This window comes from Giraffa tippelskirchi, chromosome 3 (genome assembly GCF_054371585.1).
Source record: "Giraffa tippelskirchi isolate mGirTip1 chromosome 3, T2T-mGirTip1v1.2.pri, whole genome shotgun sequence".
NCBI lineage: Eukaryota > Metazoa > Chordata > Mammalia > Artiodactyla > Giraffidae > Giraffa > Giraffa tippelskirchi.
The window spans coordinates 46,608,873-46,633,459 of NC_137277.1; the positions used below are offsets into that span (position 1 = coordinate 46,608,873).

Below are 24,587 nucleotides of genomic sequence, written 5' to 3' on the forward strand. Positions count from 1 at the left end.
GACAGGGCGTCTGGGCTTCCACCTGGTCCTTTCCCAAAGGCGGTGTGGGTCAGTCCCTGGTCAGTTGCATTCTCCTATATGGGTCTCAGCTTCCTCCTGCAATTTCCCACCTCTTGGTCCCTTCCTTATTTATGCAGCACCCACCCCACACCTGGAATCAAGTGTAGCACTGGGGATCAAAAGATGACTAAGACACAGTTCCCTCAAACACTAATTTTAGTTAGGAAGACTGTTGAAAAAGTACTTAGCTAACTATGCAACAAGCTCAATGAAATGAGGGGGGCTGATCATGCTTACCCCCAGAGTCCCCTGAAGTTCCAGTATTCTAATGAGGTAGCATTTTGACAGTGTAACAAATGTGATACTGTTAAATAGAGGTGTAGTGATATTGACCTGGTTTCCGGTAGTTGGCGAAATTGTCTTCGAAGCTTTGTTCCCATCAACGGCCCTGCATTTCCAATCAGTAGTACCATGTTTGCTTCGTGGATATAATAAGTTTCATCAGTCGTTCAATGACAATGATATTGTGACTGTGCTCACTCTAGTGATGGGTACGGGAGATTTATTCAATTGGCAACTGTTCTGATTTCCCTTCTGTGTGCCTTTTTTTTTTTAAAGAGAGTAGCAGTTTTTCCATCATAAATTTGTTATGATACTGCTTCTATGTTTTCATTCTTTGGCCGGAAGGCATGTGGGATCTTTGCTCCCCCATCAGGGATCAAACCTGCACCCCCTGCACTGGAAGTCAATGTCTGCACCACTGGACCACCAGGGGAGTCCCCCTTCTGTGTGTCTTTTGATCCTGCAGAAACTATGAAAGTTAAACATGACATTTTCCGGACTCACGTGTGCCTAGGGCTCTAACATGACCAGGTTCCTTTGGTCAGATGCTCTTGGATGAGACCTAAGTTGGAATCTGAGTTCTTGGGGGAGAGGCAGGGGAGATTCACTGCAGCAGAAGGTCTAATTCTGAGAACTGGGAATTGTTGCTGAGGGCATATCCTGTTCTTCAGCTCTATCAATTATTGTGTAGGCCACATAAGACCAGTAATAAATCCTTTTCCCTTCAACTACCCAGGGTTGTTTCTATTGAGTGCAACTAAGCCTTAACCAACACAGCACCTGGAAGGAAAATACATCCAGAATAACAGCATGGAAACCAGTTGACACTAAAGTAATGCATCCTGAAATGTACAGCTTCCCATTGACCTAATACCAGTGCTGAAGAATTGATGCTTTCGAACCGTGGTGTTGGGAAAGACTCTTGAGAGTCCTTTGGACAGCAAGGAGAGCAAACCAGTCAATCCTAAAGGAAATCACTCCTGAGTATTCATTGGAAGGACTGATGCTGAAGCTGAAACTCCAATACTGTGGCCACATGATGTGAAGAGCCAACTCATTGGAAAAGACTTTGATGCTGGGAAAGATTGAAGGCAGGAGGAGAAGGGGATGACAGAGGATGAGATGATTGGATGACATCACTGACTCAATGTACATGAATTTGAGCAAACTCTGAGAAATAGTGAAGGACAGGGAAGCCTGGTGTGCTGCAGTCCATGGGGTCACAAAGAATCAGACAGGACTGAGCAACTGAACAACAGCACAAAATGAGGCTCCTAATTCTGAAGTTGTCTCTGGCTCTAAAGCAGGCATCAAAATTTCAAAGAGGAATGTCCACTCGAGCAATGTGGACAGGATGATGCACCAATGCCCTGACTTCACACCTGTCCTGTGTCCAGTAGGTGTGGTTGGGTCCCAACAGGAACGTCTGTGCTGGGCTGGAGTGGGTGCCAGGATTTTCCAGTCCCAGTCTAGGGACTGAGCAGGGCTCCAACAGTCAACACAAGACAACCACACTCGGGGCTTTCTATCTGTGGATAACAGGTCCCCAACCACCCAGCCGAATTTCTGAGGAGCCAATGTTTGGGGGAAAAAATATGATTTCAATTCTTCTAGGAGCAGAATGTAAGAGTAGAAATTTAGTTAGAACTGTTAAGATGCTGCATTTTCCCCAAGTTCATTAATTTCCAGGAGATTAATGTGAAATCCACATGAAGAAACAAACATCACAGCAAGCATCCTGCCACATTCTACACGAGATGTTTGTCCATGTATAGCAGGCTTCTCTGCTTGCATTCCCCATCCCCCAGGAGCCCAGGAATCATTTATATTTCAAGAATAATAAATAGGAAGAGAGGAAACTATATCCTTGACAGGGTAGCATCGCTTCCCTTGGCCCATCTCCCAAGACCTTTGACTTTGCAAGAATATTTTAGCTTCAACCTTTCTCCTCAGAGCCATAAACACAGCAGCAACAATTTATTCCTTTCCAGCAGCCATAAAAATTATCCCCCTTATTTCTCAAAATCATGGCAAATTAGCACCTTTGACCATCTTTTTCTTCTGCTCTGTCTCTCTCTCTCATGGTTGCAGACACATGAACAATTTATGATGGTCCATGGAGGGCTCTCCTTTTTTGCATGCTGATAGAAAATTCTAACCAGCAATCTCTATACTAATATATCCCTATGCTTATCTCAAGTCTGTAGAAATAAATTTAAAGTAGCATTTTCCAAAATGGGTTTTATAACTCACTGGGTCTATGAAATGTTATTAGGTGTCCCCCCAAATCAAGTATTTTGTAGTAAAACAAGTTTGGGAAGCATTATCTGCTTTAGATTTTGGAATAAATATTTGTATATTGAAGGGTCTGATAAATTCTATGGGCAAGAAAACTATGCAAACTTCAAATTTGATTTGCCCAGGAGATTTCTTAGTTTATTTAACCTGAAAGAGATTTGTATTTGCTTCCCAGGTATTAAGATTCTACGCAACAGTGTTCTACAGGTACCAGTTTGGGTAAATGATGGCATTTGGGAATACAGTTGAATTTTACAGCCGAGGGTTGGACGTGAGGTGAGATTTCAATTTCCAAAACACCTGCTGCTGGTGGGTGAGACTTGGCCAGAGAGCTAGACCTTCAGCTCAGGAGTGGGGCTTGAGCTGGGTATGTTTCTCCTGTTCACTGCTGGTTCTAAGAAATTTAGGCTGTTTACAATAGCCAAGATATGGAAGCAACCTAAATGTCCAACAACAGAGGAATGGATAAAGAAGATATGGTACATATATACCATGGAATATTACTCAGTCATTAAAAAGAATGAAATAATGCCATTTGCAGCAACATGGATGGATATAGAGATTGTCATGCACAGTGAAGTAAGCCAGGCAGAGAAGGAGAAACATCGTATGGCATCCCTCATATGCAAAACAGAAACAGATTCACAGACTTAGAGGATGAACTTATAGCTGATGGTGGGGCAGGGGGCTGGGGAGAGTAGAGAGAGAGGAAGAAACAGTTAGGGAGCTTGGGGTCAACATGTACACTCTGCTGTATTTAAAATGGATAACCAACAAGGACCTACTATATAGCACAGGGAACTCTGCTCAATGTTATGTGGCAACCTGGATGGGAGGAGAGTTTGGAGGAGAATTGATACATGTATACATATGGCTGAGATGCTTTGCTGTCCACCTGAAACTAGCAGGGCTTCTCTGGTGGCTCAGACTGTAAAAAATTCTGCCTGCAATGCAGGAGACCTGGGTTCGATCCCTGGGTCAGGAAGATCCCCTGGAGGAGGGCATGGCAACCCACTCTTGTATTCTTGCCTGGAGAATCCCATGGACAGAGGAGCCTGGTGGGCTACAGTCCATGGGGTCAGACATGACTGAGTGACACACACATCCCTCCACTTTGAAACTATCATAATGCTGTTTATCAGCTATACTCCAATATAAAATAAAAGCTTAAAAAGAAGGAAAGAAATACAGGGCTAAATCTGCAGCTAGAGTTTCAATAATTAGGGCTATGATGATAGCTGTAGAACTGGCTATTCAAGTGTGCCCCCAGATCAGCATCACAAGAAATACAGAGTCCAGGCCTTACCCCAGACCTACCCAATCAGGATCTGCAGCTTAACAAGATTCCCAAGTGATCTGTATGCACATTACAATTTGAGAAGCACAGGTTAAGCTGTGGTTTTCCATCCTGCCTGCACTTTAGAATCATCCGGGGAGTTTCAAAGTATGGATTCCTGGGATCCATCCCCAGAGACTCTGATTCATATGTTCTAAGGTGGGGCTCAGGCATCAGTGTTTTCTAAATCTCCCTACCATGCATCCACAGTTGAAAACCACTCTTCTAACCTGCGGGAGCGCTGTGGGTAACAGGAGTAAGTTTAGGAACCCCAGGAAACACCAAAAGGACCACCACGTTCAGCCTTTCCCGCACTCTCTTCTCTTGTTGGGATGGATGAGTCACGTTTTTGGGACCGTGGTTTGGTTCCCCATGATTCCAGAACCACTAGAGGAGCACTCCACAGCCTTCAGGGAGGAATCAGCACAGATGCTGTCAGGTGCAAAAACCCCATTACCCTTCTGGGCTCAGTGACTATGGTGAGTTCTTCCCAAAGTGTTTTAGGGGCTGTGCTGTCGTGTCTTCTCTGGGTCATGTCCTTTCATCACAACAATATCCTTGTAGGCAGCAATGCTCATGAACGTCAGTGACAACCACCTTTCACCCATTTGCTGTCGCAGCGAAGGTGGTTGTCACTGACATGTCATGGCAGATGACATTCGTCATCTCTACAGAATGTTTTTCCCCTACAAGCTGGCTGCAGCCATCCAGAGCTCTTCAACTGGGTAGAGAATCTTGAGTTAGAAAGAGAACTTCAGAAAGAGGAATTACCCCAAAGATGCATAGGCTTAGTCCCATCACTGAACATGGATGTTTCTTACAGGAAGGAAAACAGTTACAAATATTAAGCACTAATTCCACATAGCAGGCAATTTGCTTGAGCTGTCTACTTAGAGAGAATCTTTTTCACCAGGAGGTAACTATTAGCATTCCTTTCTTTGAGAGAAACCAAGATTCCTGGAAGGTAAATGTTTTCCTAACAATTAAGCAGTACGGCTTGGGACTGGAACTCAAGCAGGGCTGACTCTAAAGGCTCTGCTTTTTCTAGTGTACCACTGACCAGGGCCTCCAGAAAGCACTGTCCCTAACAGACACTCAGACCAGTCCTGGTTCAGACTCAAGGCAGATTCCGATACCGGACAAGCAGAAAATGCTCATTCATCAGAGGTGAGAGTTACCCATCAACCCCTGCGACGTTCTCTCCTCCATCATAGCTCATCCTCTGCTCCTGGCTTCAGAGATGCGGCTGACATAGATGAGGAGTGCTCAGCGCATGTACTTCAGAGTGATGTGTGAGGACAGATAACACGTAAAGTAGGACATTGGAGAGGGTGACATTCGAATGTGGGGCTGGAGCTTGTAAATACAGGATTCACTCAACCATCCATCACCTGTGACCGCACATGGGAGAAAGGTGATTGCTACTGACATGTCCTAGAGCCAGTTCCCACCCTGCTGGGGCAGGGAAAAAATCTGGTCTACCATCAGACAAAGGGGGAAATGACCCAGGACAGGTGTCAGAGGGTGGACACAGGCTGATGCTCAGAAAAGAGGCTGACACTTGGCTGACATACGCTCCCTGGTCATGTACCTGGGATGCCTTCTCAACCATGAAACCTCTGGTATCCTGCAAGATTCATCCAGTAAAGCTGGGGCTGCCCATCCATGCTAAGCAAATATTTTCCTTTTAACATTCTGGGCAACCTAGGAGAGGTATTGCCATGATGAAAATCCATCTGTTCGGAGACGGAATAGGTGTTCCTTCTCCATGTGGGTGAAACCTATCAGTATTTGAATAGGTTCAAGGTGGAGACACAAAGAATGCCTCCCTTACTGCATGTTCTATAAATATTCAGGAGTACATTAGATCATACTGTTGGCAAAACAGCACCCTGCCCAATCCATCCTGAGGCTGTTGGTTTCATTCACCCTCTCCAATGTAGCTGCTGGAATGGAGTTATCTTACAGAACACTAAATTTCTATAGGACTTTACATTATTTAGATAAAAAACAGATTTATAACCATCTCTGTGGTCTTGGTCCCAAGACTTGCTAGCATCTTAATGGAGAGGCTGCTGGGGACAGGAAGGTCATTTCACACTGGGCGGGGCTGTGGGCTGAAGGACTGTCTGGCCAGCAGGACCTGCCTTCTAAATGACAGAACCCATGAGATAAGCCTAAGCTGGGGGACCACTGGCCTGATGGATGTTCAAGGATCTCTAGTGCAGTGTCTCTTCAATCAGGTGGAAGATGCTCTCTTGATTTGAGGTTCCACCTAAGACGTAATCAACTCCCACCAAAAGTTAGGTACATAGAGAGACTCCCTTGATGGTCCACAGGGTAAGACTGCGTTCTCAATGCAGGGGGCTTTGATTCCTGGTCAGGGGGGATGCAACTAAGACCCAATGCAGTCGAATAAATAAATCAAATATATATATATATATATATATATATATATATATATATATATATATATAAAGAGTTGGGTACACAGAGCTAAGATCTGGTCCCTGAGGAAGGGGGCTGCCTTAGACGAGTCAAGGAATAAGGTTCCTGACCCAACAAGCTAGGAATCATGGCAGTGAGAGTGGCAGTAAGTCAGGAACCCCAGAATCAGAAACCACACAAAGGCTGATGAAATGTGGTCTACAGCCCAGTAGGCACAAGGATACTGGGGGTCAGACAGGAAGAATAACTGCAGCCCAATCCTATGATGAAAATGGGGCTTCTTAGGCTCTGTTTTCTTTGATGTAGTACTGACCCCTCCCTCTGAGCCATGTTGGGGAAAGAGGGGGTTGGCAACCTCACTGTGCAATTGCCTTGAAGGAGCCCCTCGCTCCTCCCATCTGATCCTCTTAGCCTGCCTCTCGGTGGTCTCTGGTCATGACCTCTCTTTGGCCCACTTTGCTTCTCACCATGACCTGTCACTCATTCTCTCCCTTGGTCCCACTTGTCACCCCTGTCTCCCGGGATCATGCCAGGCTCGTCCCAGTGCTCTCAAAGACTTTATTCATATTGTTTATTTGTCTTGAATTATTTTCTTTCTTCTGAATGCCTCCCCAGGTTGCATATCTCCAAGGCAACATGGAGATCCATCTCTTCCATAAACCCTCTGCCATCTGCTGCAGCCGACTGGCCACTTCCTCATATCCCTAAATGACCATGGTGTCTTCAAAGTGTGCCCTAAAATTTAGAGTTTAATTCCACACTGTTTTTTATATCATTGTAGGGTCCTATTTGATGTCATCCTTCTCATTTGGCTCAACTTGACAAGTATGTATTGGCTATCATGAATCAACCAGGCACGTTGTGCTGGAAACTTGAGTATAAGACAAGGGGTCCTTGCAAACAAGAAAATACTACCTACTTAGTGCAGGACACTGTGTTGACACCCTCTGCATGCATTGGTCTTGCCCCTCACATTGAACTTTAAACTTCCTTTGCAGTAGATTTTGCTAGCATGCGCACCACACTGAGCTCTCATAGGCACTATTGAGAAAATTTCCATCATCCAGGTTATTCTTTACAGTGGTCCAGTGTGAAGAACTGTCTTCCATCACACTCTATCCAACTCCGCTTCTTAGAAAGTCTGTCCACACTCCATAGAAAGTCTGCCCATACTCTCTTCTCAAGCTTCTGATTCCATGGCCACATTGAGTGGGCAGTAGGCCACATGGTTTCTCCAATGTCCTGACCAAACCGGGGTCAATCAGACCCTCCTTCTTTGGTATTTGTAATCCAGACTCAAAAATTTCAATGACTGTTGGACTTGTGATGATATGGACTCAGAGGCAGGGTACTGTGATGGATTATCTATTTCCTACCCTGTATAAAGAGAGGGAAAGAGACAGAGAGAGATAGAGAGATATGAATTAAGCAAATACCTGGAGAAAAGCAGAGAGAGAGAAAGAGAGAAGGTGAGAAACCTAGAGAGAGAAATAAAAAGAAGGAGACAGAAAGAGAGAAATGCAGAGATCGAGAAAGACTAGCAAACTCCATTCCTAATAGAATCTCAGTTCCTGATTCCAAGCCCCATGAGGCTAGCAGTACTTCCTGCCTATGTTCCTTGAGACACACACCACTATATCCTTCCAACAGTTTCTGATTTAATGAAGTTGGCTTCAATGGACTGCTACTACTAGCAACCACACATACTGGCTAAGATGCACTATGAGAAATATTATTATTTTATTTCAGAGATTAAATAACTAAGTCTTAGAGAGTCCCGTTGTCTCCAATCGATGGTTGGACCTGGACATTGAAAACAGGCCTTTGGATGCTACTGTACTGTCTTATGTTCAAAATCTAAGCCAGAGTTAAACACTAGTAGGATCTCAGTGAGGGCTTCCCTGGTAGCTCAGCTGGTAAAGAATCTGCCTGCAGTGCAGGAGACCGTGGTTCAATTCCTGGATTGGGAAGATATCCTGGAGAAGGGATCGGAGGCCCTCTCCAGTATTCTTGGGCTACCCTGGTTGCTCAGCTGGTAAAGAATCTGCCTGCAATGCAGGAGATTTGGGTTCAATCCCTGGGTTGGGAAGATCCCCTGGAGGAGGCCACGGCAACTCACTCCAGTATTCTTGCCTGGAGAATCCCTATAGACAGAGGAGCCTGGCAGGCTACAGTCCATGGGGTCGCAAAAAGTTGGATATGACTGAGCGACTAAGCACAACACATAGCATAGGACCTCAGTGAATGCTTATTTATGTATTGGGTGGTAAAATTCTCTAGTGAAATGGTCTTGGTCATCCTAGCCCTTGCCCCTTATTCCTTCCACCCTTCTCCCCACTGCTTACCTGATGCCTGCTGTCTGTCCCCTTAGTCATTTTCTCAGTTCCGAATCAACTTTGAGTCACAGAAAGAGCACACAGATGAGCTGCTGAATGGGGAGCCTGGAGATCGTGTCACCATTTGACAGTACCATTGGGGGTTGCCAATGGTTTGTCTCTGACAATTTCCCCCAATGCCCTCCTTACATAATTGGATAATTGGGATAGGCAGCTAAAGGCAGATGTATCCCCACACCTCGGAAAACATTAATCAAGAGAACAGCAGTGTTGTCTGCATGCTTGGCAGTTTATTACAATTTCTATAACAAGAGGAGCTGTGGGTATGTAAGGCATTATCTTCTCTCGTTGTTTCTAACAAAATATCAGCCTGAACAGCAGGCCCACAAGGACAAGGTAAGGCCGTTCTCCATTCCAAATAACATATACTTCTTTGAAAATAAAAGAAGCAATTTAAGCATTTGGGCTTCCCAGAGTGAGTTGGCAGGCGCACTTCTCATCTTGCAGATGCCTTCAGGTGAAGGTGTTTAAATAAGAGAAAAAGTGTGAAGATCATCACGGGAACTTGCCAGAGGCAGAGAGGAACCAGGGAGCATGGAGTGTGGAGCCCACAGGCTGGAGAGAGGTGAGGGAGGAGGGAGGTGTGGGCGGATGAGCTTGGGGAGACATGTTTGCTTCTGCTCAGACACATATCATGTCACTCAAAGCCCCCAGGAGAGTCCTATTACTGACAATCAAGAGCTGAAGAATTTAATTCTATTTGTTTCACTTCTTTACAGTTAGTAAGAGTGTGTGGAGGTGATTATTATATAGTTTGCAGGGAATGCATTTCCTAAATTAGTGTACATTTTGAGGGCCTACACTCTAATTAATCATTGGAAAAGACCTTAATGCTGGGAAAGATTGAAGGCGGGAGGAGAAGAGGATGACAGAAGATGAGACAGTTGGATGGCATCACCGACTCAATGGACATGAGTTTGGGAGCTGCTGATGGACAGGGAGGCCTGGCATGCTGCAGTCCACGGGCCGCAGAGTTGGATACAACTGAGCAACTGAACTGGACTGAACTGAACGCTCTAATTAAGGACATGGGCCAATGGAGGCTGCGTTTCTTTGAAATGATGGATAGATTTCTTTCATCCATTGCAAAGTCAATCCAATGCAGTGGTTCTGGAGCTGGGCTGCTTGGAGTTGAAACTTAGTTCACCTACCTGCTGATCATGTGATCCTGAGCAAATTATGCAATCTCTCTGGATCTCAGTTTCTTCTTCAGTGATCTAAGGATGAGAGTAGCATGAGCCTCATAGAATTGTTATGAATATTGAAGGAGTTAATGTCCATAAAGTGCTAGGAAGAGTGCTTGGCATGTAGATGAGTTTAGTAAATGTTAACTATTATTATTCAAATGAATTTTAGGGATGCCAGCTACGTATCCTCTGCCCAGGATGCACAGAGAAATAAGGAGAAGAATCTGCCCTCAGAGCATCCCTATTCTAGATGGATGATAGACACACAAAAATAACAAGATACCACAATTATCACGCACTGGACTTAATGATACAGGTGCTGCTATTACCTGTCAGGCTTAGAGAGGTTAAACAACTGGCCCAAGGTCACATAGCTAAAAATAAGTGGCATAGCCAGGGTGCAAACCCAAACCCACATGGTACCATCACCTGGCCTCTTAACTACTTATTAGTGTGACTACTACTTCATCAGAAAATACTTACATTATTCTTCCATTAAGATAATTCAACTGTCCCATCCCAGAGTTAGCTCTTCTTCCTCAAAGAATTCCATTCTCCTTTCATTCAGGAAACTGATCACAATTTTAATTGCATTTTTCATTGGTTGTCTTTCCCCCAGACTACATATTCCAAGCGGGCAGGGGACAGATCATCTGTTATATTTATCATTACCTACTTAGCAACTAGCACACAGCCTGGCATGCAGTAGGAACTCCATAAATGCCACTCGATAATCAACTGTGATAGACAGCTTCTCTGAAAGTAAACAGAAAGCTGTGCTATCTTCCTAAGTGCTATAATAAGGATGTGAAGAAAACACACATGGGGTTTTTCTTCAGGGACTTAATGAAGGCTTCTCTGGGGAGGTGAATCTAGATCTAGACTGGATCTAGAAGGATGAGGGGTGTGGGTCAGGTGGAAAGGAGGTGGAGGCTATTTTGAGCATATGCAAAAGTATGTCCATGGGCAAAACCTCGGATAGCTGAGAAAGCTCCGACGAGGGAAGAGAAAATGCCAACACTGTGTTTGGCATCCATGCTCACTGGTCCAATAGCACCCAGAATGAGTGCCTATTGGCAAAGTTATTATGCATTCCCCACATGAGGCTGTTTTCACACAACACACACACACACACACACACACACAAGCTCTTTGAGGATCCTTTTTGGGGAGAGTGAAAAAAGGAAGGTGTCTTTCTTTATCATCCAGAGAGAGAGAGAGAGGATAACACTTTGTTTGGGAGGCACAGGTTAATCTACAAATGGGCATACCAGTTAGAATTCAGTTGGCTGAAAGAAGAAGGAAGCCCCACACTTATGGGTGTTGAAACAGGGTGGACACTGCCTTCCTCCTGTCCAAGCTCCGGGGTAGGCAATACAGGGCCATCCAGTCCCCAGGGACCAAACACCATACTGGTCCTCATAGTCAAGGATGTGCTCTGGTCATTGCTCCAGTGTTCCAAGAAGCTGGGTGAAGAAGGTGGGAGAAAAAGTAGCTTCTGAAACTCTTCTGCTTACATTCCATTGGCCAGACCTAGGCATAGTGGCATACCTGTCTACAACAGGGTGCTGAGAAATGTGGTCTTAGGGTATGCAAGAGATTGTGCGACCAGGTAAAACCCAGAGGCTCTAGAGAGAACTAGAACAGATGCTAGAGTGGACCACTGGCAGCAGTCTCTGCCCAAAGCAGATCCAGCTTTTGTATGACTTTACCTTGCCCTTGGCATGTGCAGTGCAGTCACTACCTGGACCGAGGGTTAATGTATACTCAGGCATTTACACTTAGTAGAACCCCATGCCACGCCCATCATTTCAAATATTGGAATCTGTAGAGTTCTGTGTTCCAATAAAACTTTATGTGGAATTCCATTATGCTAAATGCTTGAACACATATTTCTCTAATGAAATCAGATGTAGGAAGGATACAGCATCACCTAGCATCTCCACCCCTAGACAATGGTCCTCCCTTCAGGGCCCTGGAATCACAACATGGAAACCTGCCACTTAAGACAACTGTCAGAGAAACTATAGACTGTCATCAATACTTTAAAAATTACATCCAATTGCCCTACCTTTTTGACAGTATGTCTAGATTGTCATTTTTTTTAAGCAAAAGCATAAGCTTGCCCCCTCCCCTTGATTTCTGCCAATTCTCACAGATTTCTGAGTTTCTTTATTGGAACTTGTGGGGAGCCAAGACAATTTGGCACCTTAAGAGTTTTAGAGGGATGAAATGAGATGCTATGTAAAGAGCTTAGCACAGGTCCTGGCATACAGTAAGTTTCCCAAAAAGTGTTAACTATAATAATTTCTCAAAATTTATTCTGTTTAGGTAATAATGCTACTTTTAACATATATTTTACTTCAGTGTCTTAGTGATAAAATGATTGTGTCTATTCCATGTCAAGACCCACTTTGTGACTGATAACATACACTTTGTTTATAAATTAAATTCTTCACCAACGGACTTCTCTTGATTCTTAACTTCAGCTATTCTATCTATAATGGTATCAAAAGGGGAAATCTTTCCCTTTTAACCCAGTCCAATCCCCCTGAATCTTCTTCTATGATAAACTGAATTCTAGGACATTACTACCATCAGCCCAAACTACCAAACTCTATCTATTTAACAAACCTGAAACAGTTACCTCCTTCCTTCTTAATAATTAGACAAGAGTTACAAATAAACCACATGTAGATTCCTTTTCATATTTATCATAAAAACAGCATTTTGTCTTATTCTTCGTGCTTAAGATGTTCTTGGAGCCAACGACGATATAAATAAAATGATTAAATGTTAGGCAGATTTCAGACACCCAAAAAATGGCAACTCTCATCATCACGTTGTAATTGCTGATAATGGTACTTTTCATACTTACTGAGCACCTGCAGTGTGCCACTCTAGGCTTGGTGTTTAATACACATCATGTCATTTAATCCTGCCAACAATCCCGTGAAATAGATATCATTAGCTTGATTTTATAAAAAAGGAAACTAAAGCTCAGAGACAGAGTTGGTTTCCTAGAAAACTGAGCCAGAGGCTAAGCTTACTTGCTAACACTGTGTATATTGAGTGGGGAGCACAAGTCCAGGGAAACAGGGATGAGGGAGAAGGGACGTGAGGAGGGTAGTGGAGGAGGCAGGTCCAAGGTGGTACATAACAGAGCTGCCGAAACATCACAAGGAAGCACAGTTGTTTGCTCCACCATACAAGGTGGTTTGGGAGAAGCTGTGGATGACCTCTGCACGTGGGCAGGAGAGCACGCAGCTTGCTGGCAGACTTCTTTCAGTCTCCTGTCTCCTATCGCTCTCCAAGTTGGCCCCATAGGGTGTTAACTCCTCCATCCTTCTTCATTATGTTATCCAGTCTCTCTGAGCCACCAGCGAGAGACCAGAGCCTTTGCGGGTCTGGTCGAGTTGGACCTAGATTCTGGATGTCTGTGGCCTCCTGCATGTCAGGTATAAGGAGACCCCGACAAAGCCCAACTCCTGGTTCCAGAGGAGAATCAGTCGAAGTGTGGGATTTGGAAATCAGGAGATGGTGATGGTGAACAGCATCGTTGAGCTAAATGGTTAACAGGATTCACCTAACAGGGAAGCAAAAAAATGATGGAGAACAAGGATATGTGGGCCCAAATGGATGCAGGGTGGCACATAAATTGCATCCGGGAACTTTCTCGGAGGCCCAGTGGCTAGGACTTTGCACTTTCACAGCTGAGGCTGTGAGTTCAATCACTGGTCGAGGAACTAAGATCCCACCAGCCACATGGTATAGCCACAAAAAATAAATAAATAAATAAAATGGCATCCAATATATCCAGAGAGCTAAAGTCGCCTACCGAGGGTTACACAGCCATGGCAGTCAGCATTCAAACTGACACCAGTCTTACTCCAACAACACTAATTTTTCCCCGATACCCAGATGTCTTGCTCTGCTGAGATTTCAAGAAGTTCAAAGAGGGAGCCATGATTTGCAGAGCTGTCTGGTTCACGGCCATGAGAAGATAAATATTTATCAAGCAGTCATGGGAGATCTGTCAACAAGAATGCCCATAGGCTTATGTCATCTTTTTCTGTATCGTAGGAACAGACGCTTCTGGAAGGCAGGAGCTACTGTGCTTAGAACACTTCACATGACCTGCTGCAGCTGTCTTCACTCAGCCCAAAAGGTTGGCACCAAGCTAAACACCTGCATTGGCAGGTAGCACATGAGTGGCCAATTCTCTGCCCTCATCCCTGCCTGCCAGATGCCTAGGGCAACAGTGGTGAAATCAAATGGGTCCATTTCTTTGAAGTGGGAGGAAGGACAGCCATGTGTGTCATAGGAAACAGCGTGGGTGAATGACGAGTGAGGCTGCGCAAAGCTGAGACTTTTGGTCCAGATGCTGACTCTCAGGTGTGCCCTGCATTAAGGAAGCCTATCATATGTAAAATAGATGACTAGTGGGAAGCTGCTATTTAACACAGGGAGCCCAACCTGGTGCTCTGTGATGATCTAGAGAGGTGGAATGGGGCGGGGGAGGTTCAAGAGGGAAGGGGGGTAAATAAATATATATATATATATAATTATGACTGATTCATGCTGGTGTATGACAGAGACCATCACAACATTGTAAAGCAATTATCCTCCAATACATTTTTTTTTTTAAGTGAAACCAGCCAAAGGAGAGGGAAGGATTGGGAGTTTGGAATTAGCTGATGCGAACTCATATATAGGATGAATAAACAACAATGTCCTACTCTGTAGCACAGGGAACCGTATTCAATATCCTGTGTAAAACCATAATGGAAAAGAATATGAAAAAGCAGACATATCTATAACTGGGTCACTTTGCTGTACAGCAGACATTAACACAACATTGTAAGTCAATTACACCTCAATTTCTTTTTTTTTTAAAGAGGAAAGCCCACCATTCACCAGGCGTTTCCTTGTGTTCTTCTGCATTCCACTTCCAACCGCCTTCTCAGAAGCATGAATGAGCCCCTCTCCTCTCTAGGGCTTCTCCACTCTACCTTCTACCTCCTCTGGCCTTCTCTTGGGAAGCAGAAGTCCTTTCACTGTGGTCCTGGTGGCTCTCACACCTTCAAAGTCTTCCTTTTCATGTTGCGGTCTTGCTTCTACAGACAGATTTATCCATAGCCGAGGTGAACAGTTCCCTATTTCTCCTCCAGCTTTAGTCCATTTTTCTGCTTCTCAAATTAACATCTATTGGATCTTAACTTCACACTCAATCTTTTTTTAATTGATTTTTTTTTTTCATTGAAGGTGGCTCAGATGGTAAAAAAATCTGGCTGCAATGTGGGAGACCTAGGCTTGATTCCTGGGCCGAGAGGATTCCCTTCTCCAGGGGATCTCTAGGGGAGATTCCCTTCTCCAAGGGATCCCTGGGTCAGGAAGATCCCCTGGAGAAGGGATGGCCCGCCTACTCCAGTATTCTTGCCTGGAGAATTCCATAGACAGAGGAGCCTGGAGGGCTATAGTCCATGGGGTCGCAAAGAATTGGACACAACTGAGTGACTAACACTTTCACAAAGTTGATTTCCAATATTTCTGCTGTATGGCAAAGTGATTTAGTTACACACACACACACACACATATATATATACACTCTTTTTAAAATATTCTTTTCTATTATGGTTTATCATAGGATATTGAATATGGTTCTCATGCTACACAGTAAGCCCTTGTTGGTTATCCATCCTACATACAGACACTTACATCTGCTAACCCCAACCTCCCACTCCATCCGTCCCCCAGTCGCCTCCCCCTTGGCAAATACCAGTCTGTTCTCTATGTCTGGATTCTCTTTCTGTTTATCGTTAGGTTTATTTGTCACCCTCAATTTTAATTGTTTCAATGCTGGTTTTCCTCTCACCACTCTACTGAAATCATTTCTCCAAAGGTTACTGTAGTAAATGTCTATTGTTTTTGCCACTCCTAAAGCACTGGCTCTCCCTACTTCCCCATTCTCCCCCGAATACCCCAATTATCCCCCTCAAGAAGCATTTCCTTTCCTTTTCTCAACCTACGAGATTTACCTGGGATGCATGTGTAACTCAAGGGTGAAGGATATGACCTCTGCCTACATCTATTAGTGGTTTGAGGATGGACACATAGACTGTCTCTGGGGACTGCTGAGAGGTAGATGCTTTCTCTTTGATGTTATATTTAAACTTAAGAGAGTGAAGGCCTCGTGCTACTGGTAGCTACTCACCACCAAAGAGAATGGAGTCAACCCAGAGGGGATGGAGCTAAAGGATAGACAGATGGAAAATCTGATCTTGGTGACATGACCTGAATCACGTCACTCTTGATGGCATCTCTAATCCGCTGGCCCTTTCAGTTAACTGAGCCTTTTTGCTTAAGCCAGTTTGTTAGGGTTTGTGTTCCTGGCATTAGAAAAATCCCCAACTGATACAGAATCTAATGCAGTCATCAGCGATGGTGGAGGTACCGAAATCAATTTTCAGCTCTGCTTTCCCCACTTTATGCTGCTACCATCCTCTTGGTGCCTCGGTAAGGCCCAAGCTTCAGCCCTCACAGATGCTACCTCTTCTCCAGGGCCCTCAGTGCCAAACTGGCTTCTCCTCTTGACTTTCACGCCTCTGCTAACGACATCTTTTTCCTCTCAATCCTTGAGGCTTGAAATCTGGATATCATGGCAACTCTTTCCCAGCCTTTGCTCCCAAATCCATTTCCAAGTCCTATCGCCCTCAATTCTCTTTCTTTCACATCTTCTTGAACACCTCCGTCACCTCCTTTCCCTTTCGCAGGCTATCACTCCAGTTTCTGCCACCCCTCGAGGTGGGTATGGCCCAACTGAATAGTCTACCGACAGCCCCTTAAAGGACTCTCAGACCCCAGGGACACTTCCTCTTGCCTATTACACAGCAAGTCCCCTACATACAAACAAGCTCCATTCAAAGAACGCATTTGTAAGCTCAATTTGCCCATAGGTACAACAAAGTTAGCCTACTAGGTACCCAACTAACACAATGAGTATATAGTTCTGTCTTGTCAGTCGGTTCAGTCATTCATTTGTACCTGACTCTTTGTGACCCCATGGACTGCAGCACGCCAGGCTTCCCTGTTCATCACCAACTCCCAGAGCTTGCTCAAACTCACGTCCATCGAGTCAGTGATGCCATCCAACCATCTCATCCTCTGTCGTCCCCTTCTCCTCCTGCCTCCTCCTCAGTCTTTCCCAGTATCAGGGTCTTTGCCAATGAGTTATATCTTCATATCGGGTGGCCAAAGTATTGGGGCTTCAGCATCAGTCCTTCCAATGAATCCTCAGGACTGATTTCCTTTAGGATTGACTGGTTTGATCTACTTGCTGTCCAAGGGACTCTAAAGAGTCTTCTCCAACACCACGGTTCAAAAGCATCAATTCTTCAGCGCTCAGCTTTCTTTATGGTCCAACTCTCAAATCCATACACGACTACTGGAAAAACCAGTACTATTCTTTAATAGATTTATAATACTTTTCACACAAATAAGATGTACTTAGAAACAAACAAACATACAAAAATAAAACATTTTTAATCTTACAGTATAGTACCTTGAAAAGTAAAGTAGTAAAGTACAACAGCTGGCATACCAAAGTTGGCACACACATTCACATTTCTGAAAGTTCACAAATTGAAGGTTCATATGTAGGGGACTTACTGTACTTCTGAATGGATCTTGTGAATGCTAAAGTCCTCATCATTAACCTCCTTTTCCCCACAAAACTGCCATGATTGCCTACTGGGTTTTGAATGGAATAAGCATAACTCAACAAAAATGCATTACAGCACCTCCTCTGTGTCAGGCACTGTGCTGGGCATTGTGAGGAAGACTGATTAAGATGGGTATAGTCCCTGACTCTCCAGGGCCTTAAGATCTAGTGGTTTCGGTGACTAGACCACAAGGCTGGTACACGTGTATGAGCACACACGGTACTGAATAGTGGGAGATTTCTTCATTCATTCCCAGCCCATCTTTCCGATTTTAATTTTTGTTCTTATGCCTTTTGCTTAAACTGGATTGAACTACCTCTGCACCCATCTTCTTCCACTTCCTTGACTTTGCTCATGCTGTTTCCTTCCCTCGAATATACCGCCCTCCAACTCTGCTTGGCCAAACCTTGGTTACCCTTCATAGCCTTTCTCAAATGATATCTCTCATAAATCTTTTGCTGATTACCCTACTCAACTGTAATCTCTTTCTCCTCTCATCTTCCAAAGCACCTTCTGTGAAGCTCCACTCTGCATTTTCCAAGTTTAAAAAAAAAAAAAAGGTATTTATGTAAGTAACTTCTCTGCCCAATTAGATGGCAAATTCATTAAGGGCAGAAACTTTTTTTATATCTTTGCATCCCCAACAACTAGAAAAATGTTTCTCAATTAGTGCTAAGAATGTATTCATCTATACAAAGCACGCGCATCATTTAGAACCAGCTCTTTTTGGGCTAAAGAAGAATTCTTTATCTCAAATAAAAATTTTAAAGATCTCCCACAGGTTTTTAAAAATAAGTCTTCAGATTCATTTGAACTTGTTTATGGATTATCAACTATTAGCCTGGAGGAGTACTGTAGCTTGGGAGAAATCAAACAAATGAAAAATAAAATTATTAGAAACCACTGCCCATTAAGGCTTTCCTAGAAAGCAGAAAACAGTAGGTCTTCCCTGTCTATGTGAACTGTTTAGAAAATAGGATTCTGTTTTTAGAAATGGGATTCAACCACAGTATCTACTTTCCAAAACCTATATTGGAAGTAAGAGCTTGGCTTGGAGAAGTAGACACTATGGGAAAACACTCAGAAAATGAATAATACACACAAGTCATACTGGGGGGAATTGTGGTCTTGCTGGAGTTCCTGGAGTCCTAGGACATTGGCTGGGAGTTGGTCTGGGGCCCTGGCTAGCAACAAGGACCAGTCTAGGGACCTGATGGGCAGTCTGTCCCTGCTGTTCTGTGATGGCACGAAGTGGAGTAGAGAGGCACCATGAATTCCTCCACCAGGACTCCTGAGCAGGCTGGGGCTGGGGGCTGGCCATCTGGATCCCTGGGCAACATGAGCCCAGAAGGTGGAAGAGAAAGGAATCACAGGCATTTTACACCTTCTGCCAAGACCTGGGTTCCTCCCAGGGCTACAAACAAGATGCAGACGTGGATACATGTGGTCTTGGAAAGGTGTCAGCTGGCCCATGATTTTCCCAGGATTGGGATTCCTGCTTGGAGCCAGCTCCAGAAAGTGGGATGATGAACAGATGAGGATATGAAATGGCAGACTTGAAACACCAAAACTACTGCTATTCACTGCTTATGAGAATGAGGGCTCCAAGCTGCTGGCATGAGCGCGTGCATGCATGCTCAGTTGCGTCCGACTGTTTGTGACCCCATGAACTGAGGCCCGCCAGGCTCCTCTGTCCATGGAATTTTCCAGGCAAGAATACTGTTTCCTTCTCCTTCTCCAGGGGATTGTCTTGACCCAGAGATTGAACCCTCATCTCTTGTGTCTCCTGCACTGGCAAGCAGGTTCTTTACCAGCTGAGCCACCAGGGAAGCCCTAATCTCATTAAAAGGCATCACTGCCTTGATGCAGGTCCTGAGGCCAAAAGATGTCATGAGATTTCCAGGTGCCCCCACCACACGTCGTCATCCTCCAGACCCTGGTTTCACCTCATACTTTGCCAGGGACCCTGAGGGACACCCAATCATTAGCTTTGTCCTGGCCCCAGATGGCCAGTCTGTAACAGTCAGAAGACTGTGTTCCTAACTCATAAAGTGTAAGGGAGGGTTCAGGGAACTCATAAAGTCGTAGCTGACTTAACACAGTGAATGTTAGCAAAGATCACATGTCCATTTATTATTTATTTAATTATCCACATCCCATATTCACTGTGTTGTGAAATACAGTGACCCTCCCCAGAGAGGTTAAGGAAGTGTAGTGGCTGAGAGCATGAAGTCAGAGAGAACTGGGTTTGGATTCAGACCCTTTCTTTCTCTTGCTAGCTATGTGACTTTAGGCAGGTTTCTTAGCTTCTCTGAGCCTCACCTATAAAGTGAATGTAATAGTGTCTACCTTGCTATATTGACACGAACATTCAATAAAATAATGCATGCAGAGGTGTTAGCATGATACCTTCTGAATGATAAAATATTGACGATGACATTAAAATATTAATCATTGTTATTCATGTATTTCTGCAGGAGATAGACTATGGTTAGAGGATGGGGCGATGTATAAAAAAGGCTGAATCAGTGGTACAGATTATACATATGTGCTCAAGGAGTTTCCAGGCCAAGAGGATCTGGGTGAGGCAGGAGGCAAGTGAGGCTTCCGGGAGAGATGGGTGTGGACAGGACAGGAACAGCAGAATAAAGGAGAGGCCCTTGTGGAGAATTCCAAGTAAAGGGCCTGGAGCTGGCTCATTTGGGAAACACTTTTGTATTTGAGGAGGAAAGATGATAGAGTTGCTTTTAATTATCTTAAAGACCTTGTGCAGAATGGGCTTTGGAGTCTGGACGGGGAATTATTGCCACAGCATGATCAGTCCTGATGGCCTGGCATAAATCTCTGACAAAATGGGGAGTCTGCAAGATAAATGGCTCAAACCAAGCTCATTACAGGGAACTTTCAAGAGAGAGAGGGAGACATGAGCCCTCTCAACTGGGCTCTGTCTCCATCGCGCCTGAAGCACCCCTCTCTGAGTCCCACCACCCAAGAGCGATGCTGAAAATGACAAAGTGCAATGAATGCTCAGGGTTAGCTCAGAGCTGCTGGTGGGTCTGGAAACTGTCTCAGGCACACGCTGCTCATTGGTGACTAACGGAGCTCCCTAAGGCTGGGGAGAGACAGGCCTTCATTCCCCCAGCTAACTCCTGAGTGCCGGATCCAAGATGCCCATCTCATGGGTGGGGAAACTGAAGCCAGGTGTGGGACAGCAGAGTGACGAAGAGGTCCTTGTGGAGAATTCCAAGCAAAGGACCTGGAGTTGGCTCATTTGGGAAATGCTTTAGCATTTAAGGAGGAAAGATGATAGAGTTGCTTTTAATTACCTTAAAGACGCTGTGCAGAAGGGGATTTGGAGTTTGGATGGGGAATTATTGCCACAGCATGATCAGTCCTGAGGGCCTGCCATAAATACAGGTCACCCAGCAAGGTGTTAATGGACTTGCTAACTTCTACGGATTCCATATTGCTTGGTGATGAAGACTAGTTTCAGGTTCTTGCTCTGCTACTTGCTAATGCTGAGGTCTTGGACAAGTTAAATAAACTCTCTGAGCCTTGATGTTCTCATTTGTAAAGTGGGAATTTCTCTTCTTTCTATTTATCCTTTCTCCCTCCAGCATATTTTTTTGTAGGGTGGTCAACACATTAGGCTCACCCAGGACTTTCCTGGTTTCAGCACTGAAAGCCCAGCCATCCAGGAAACCACTGTCTCTGGCAAACCTTATTTCTTTGACCAGTGATATTGCACAATTTGGTTCTGGGCGCTGGGGCAGCATCCACTGAGACAAACCAGATGCTTGTTCTTTAGACATTAACATCCTAATTATATCAGGGGCAGACAGACACAGATACATTGATATGATCATAAAGTAACACAACCTATACATATGAAACTATGTGTCAGGCTCTCTACATATTTTATCAATATGATATCATTGCAAGCTTAAACTATACTGGAAAGTAACTATCCATATTATTACTCTTGTTGTTTAGTTGCTGTGTCTGACTCTTTTGTGACCCCATGGACTGAAGTCCACCAGGCTCCTCTGTCCATGGGATTTCCCAGGCAAGAATACTGGAGTGGGTTGCCATTTCCTTCTCCTTGGGATCTTATCAACTCAGGGATCAAACCCGTGTCCCCTGCATTGTCAGGTGGATTCTTTACTACCGAGTCACTTGGGAAGCCCCAAATATCCATAGAGCCCCTCCCTAATTATCAGACGATAAAACAGACACTTTGCTTTATTAACTAACTCCTAAAATCACCCTTAAGAGTGAAAAGGAAAGTCAGTATATTTTACAATTAATTTATTTATTTCATTGGACGATAATTACTTTACAATATTGTGGTGGTTTCTGCCATACATCGACATGAATCAGCCACGAGTGTACAGGTGTCCCCCCATCTTGAACTCCCCTCCCACCTTCCTCCCCACCCCATCCCTCTGGGTTGTCCCAGAGCACCGGCTTGGAGTGCCTTGCTTCATGCATTGAACTTGCACTGGTCATCTATTTTACATATGGTAACAAACATGGGAAAGCCAGCATTTAAACCCTGGCGCTCCAGTGCTCTTGGGCCAGCCCTGACACCCCTTGAATGCAAATACAGGATTTAGACTGAGTGAGGCCACAGGCTGTTGATTAGCTTCTAAGAAGACTGTGCTTGGTTTCCCCTTCCAGTTGGTTTGGGATCCACGGTCCTATCCATCAGGCTAAGTGGAGATGCAGGTAAGCTTATCCCTTGGATGTTCTAGCTCCAAGTGCCCGGCAGGAATGGGAGCCCTTCCTCACGGTTCTGCCTCCATCCTAGGAAACCATGGCAGAGAGATCCTGACCACCTTATACCTGACCCAGCAAACATGGAAGCACGAGGGTCCAGAGCCTATAGGATTCCTGGGGTGTGGGAGTCCTTTGGCTTTGAAGAGTTTGGGGCCAGCACAAGATGGAAAGCTGGTCATGTCCCAGTGCCAGCCAGAGCTCTGTGCCAAGAGAATAAATGGAATCTATTTCTCTTGGACCTTCAGGTCCCCTGGCCAAATGACAGGTTGATGAATGAGGAACATGCCTGTGGGATAGTTCCAGTGTCCAAGGATGACTGGTCTATCCATCCTCCCAGCCACATTTATAGGAAACATACAGACTGGTACTCTTGGAAGGAACTTTATCCATCACCTAGTCCAAGGGTCTCATTTTGGAGATGAGGAAATCCAGGCTGAGCTTGAAGAAGACGACTTCTCAAGGTGGCACAAGGTACCAAGGAAGGGGCAAGTGTAAGCCCCAAATCACCTGCCTCCAAATGCATGCACTTCTACAAAAGTGCGTGGCTCCTCCACATGGCTCTCAAATGATTCACGGGGAACACGACTCCCCTTGCTACACTTCCCGTCTCCAGCAAGGAGACTTTGGGACAGAGAAGTAGGGTCCAAAAGTCTATGGGTCACTGGCAAGCCTCAGTTGGAAATGGAAAATCTGGAAAGCTCTTCTTTGATGTGGTCCAAACAGGTCTAAAAATGTTCTAGACATACGTGATGGAGAGAGAGAAGGTGGGAGGATGAGGGAAGGGAGAGGCAAGAAGGAGCAGGATAAAAGGGAGGAACAGAAGGAGACTGTCAGTGGGTTGTCAGTCCAGGCTGGACCAGCACGAGCGGATTTTAGAACAACTTCAGTGGCATCTCCTCCCATACCTCATGCTCATCCAGCAAGTACGACAGAAGCTGTGGGAAGGGTCCAGGATCCACAGGCAGAAGCAGCTCCCAGCTGACTTTGAGCTGCAGCATGACCTCGAGCAGGTCTGAACGTCCTCCCCCTCCCCTATTAGCCCCCACAATCTGTTTCTTCATCTGTTAGAAAGCTCAACAGGGAACATGTTTATAAAATGCTCATCACAGGGCCTGGCCTAGAAAGCCTCTAATAAACATCAGTTGTCACCGCTTTGTCTTCCCTGGTAGCTCAGCTGGTAAAGAATCCGCCTGCAATGCAGGAGACCCCGGTTCGATTCCTGGGTTGGGAAGATCCCCTGGAGGAGGGCATGCCAACCCACTCCAGTACTCTTGCCTGGAGAATCCTCATGGACAGAGGATCCTGGCGGGCTACAGTCCATGGGGTCACAAAGAGTCAGACACGACTGAGTGACTAAGCACACACACCACTTTGTCACCAAATGTTGGTGGGAACATTTTGATACCTGTCTTCTGGTAGCCGGTTGGGGGTGCTGGTAAATCTCCCCCAGCTCCGGGGTCAGGTTTGCAGGGCGGCCACGCTCTGATCCCTTTATCTCTGCTGGCTGAAGCTGGAGCCGTGTCTGCTGCCCATTAGTTCAGGCTGGCATTTGGGAACAGAGCATTTACAGTCCTCCCGTTGTAGCTGGAACGGCACTGACAATATCTCAGCATCGCAAAGTGGGAAAATTAGAGGGCGGAGGAAAGGCAGTCTTGCTCCCGAAGGATTCACCCAACACTTCCTTTCATCCAGAGCCTCTCCAGAGCACTTCGAGTCCAATTTCCTTTTGCCAAAATTCCTTTTCCCTGTAGACATCTAGGAACATGCCTAGTGTGAATGAGAGAATGGTGGGGATTGGTGCCATCTTTCCTTCCATCCCCTCTCATCTTCTTAGAAGGCTCTTTGATTTGGTCCAGGCTGCTGACCTGCGGAGAGCGGGGAGGACACACAAGTGCCAGCTGGGCATCTGTGTTTGACAAAACAGCCTGCCATCTCGGGCTGTTCCACTCATTGCTGCCACTGCCTTGGGCTGGCGAGCACCCTGTCATTCCAAGTTATTCTCAGCCACATCTCAGACCCTGCAGGGAGATAGGACAGGGAAGGGAGAGAGGGCCAGCCTGTGACAATCATGCAGACATGG

At 45.2% G+C, this 24,587-nt stretch overlaps 1 protein-coding gene and 1 long non-coding RNA gene across 2 annotated transcripts in view; both read right to left on the bottom strand.

Moving 5' to 3' along the window:
* Nucleotides 1-24,587, bottom strand: part of ASIC2 (acid sensing ion channel subunit 2) — a 1,220,661-nt gene that overhangs the window by 959,361 nt on the left and 236,713 nt on the right. The gene's annotated exons all lie outside the window — the stretch shown is intronic.
* Nucleotides 9,036-11,776, bottom strand: LOC145541917 (uncharacterized). Its single transcript, XR_014079410.1, has 2 exons — nucleotides 11,720-11,776; nucleotides 9,036-11,473 (listed from the first exon to the last, which is right to left on the bottom strand). It is a non-coding gene; the product is annotated as an uncharacterized LOC145541917 (long non-coding RNA).